The sequence below is a fragment of the Sitodiplosis mosellana genome, unplaced genomic scaffold (assembly GCF_009176505.1).
Source record: "Sitodiplosis mosellana isolate CC-2019 unplaced genomic scaffold, AAFC_SMos_1.0 Smas_scaffold_3136, whole genome shotgun sequence".
NCBI classification, from domain to species: Eukaryota; Metazoa; Arthropoda; class Insecta; order Diptera; family Cecidomyiidae; genus Sitodiplosis; species Sitodiplosis mosellana.
In genome coordinates, this window is record NW_022598378.1 from 1 (window position 1) to 1,569 (window position 1,569).

General features: G+C 36.6%; 1 long non-coding RNA gene across 1 annotated transcript; it reads right to left on the reverse strand.

Moving 5' to 3' along the window:
- Position 1: 1 nt before the first annotated feature.
- On the reverse strand, positions 2 to 752 carry LOC129571697 (uncharacterized). Its single transcript, XR_008688322.1, has 3 exons — positions 543 to 752; positions 217 to 370; positions 2 to 68 (listed from the first exon to the last, which is right to left on the reverse strand). It is a non-coding gene; the product is annotated as an uncharacterized LOC129571697 (long non-coding RNA).
- Positions 753 to 1,569: the final 817 nt, after the last annotated feature.

A 1,569-nucleotide genomic window follows, 5' to 3' on the forward strand; every position in this document is an offset into this window, starting at 1 on the left:
ACCTAAGGGATCCGTGATTATCGCTGATATAACACTTCCCAGTGGCTTAAGGATATAAGGAATGCTCCCTATTTCCATAAAAAAGAACTATTACAAATCTGTGATAGAAGAACTTTGTGTTTTCGGTTACTATGTGAAAGGTCACCTTTCAAAGGTGAATTGGTTACCCAAGGTGGTACACATTGGAATGAAAAAGAAAAGTAAGTTAAAACGCACCCAGCCACGAAACTTGAGACGGTGTGAGTGAAAGATATTCATTTCGGTTGAACTCATTTGTGATGCCCGTTAAAGCTGGAATTATTACAGTTGGAAACGCTATACACATGCCAAGATCAAAAAGAAGTAAATTTTTGACCGATGCTGCGATAAACTGAAAATTTAGATGTGTTTTTGTATTGATTATAATTTATAATTCATTGAATGCCATTCGGCAATTTTTTAATTGAATTAGTTATCATGTCAGATTTTATTTTTGAAAAAATCGACTCAATCTCAATCAGGTAAAACTATCAACGGATAATCAAAATCGTAAAAAAGTTCACCTGTGACAAAAACCGTCGATATCGGTAGTTGTGTTTGTCATCTTGTTCGCTCTGTTGTTCGTTGCTTTCGAATGTCATTTCGTTTTTCCCACTCAATTATTCCAAATACACTAAAAAGAAGCTCGCAAGAGACGTGCGTTGTTGAAAACAAATTCTGTTCATTCACTAGACACGATCTGCGTACGTTGATTTTGACTGCTTTTGTTCAATTAGCCATACATGGTAATATTCGGTGAGTGTCACTAAAAAAATATTCACACTCATCTAATGCGTGAGACGCATGGTCACTCATTTAGTGAGTGAGACGCACGCGGATGAGATGAAGCAAAGCGAAAGAGAAGCGGGCAACTCCATACGAACGAACAATATAGCGCGCATACCTTTCGTCACTCCGTCGTTAGAATACGGACACAAACACAAACATGTAGTACCCATTGACTCTATGTTCTAGTTTCGCGCTTCCCTTTCGCTTTGCTTCACTTTCGTATGCGTATCACGCACTAAATGAGTGTACATATTTTTAGTGGCACTCACCGAATATTACAAGGTATGCAATTAGCTGTTCGCACACCCATTGGTCGAGTATCAGAGATGTATAAATTAAGTCAGAGCATCCACTGATATATCGTTTATGGCCATATGAATTGAAGAGTCTCACTTCGAAATGTTGCGTTAGAAGAAATTATATGATCACATTCGACAGGTGATGAAATGAGGAAATATCCGAAACGTGCCATATTCAATTCTATTTCATGTGTAATGATTCCACTATAAAACAATTATTTTAATAAAAAAAAATGCGATAAGAATATCGAGATAAGAGCGACATTTTCGGCGATAATTACAATGCGTTAAGCGACTCGTGTCGCAAATAAAATGATTAAGATTCACTCAGTTGTATGTAGCTGTATGTAGTGGTACACAACTGAAACTGTCTAACTTAATTGAAATCAAGTATTTTGTATGCAGATAATAACGTTTAGTTATTCTTTCAGTCAGTCGACTAATTTGGGACATTTTGACTAGG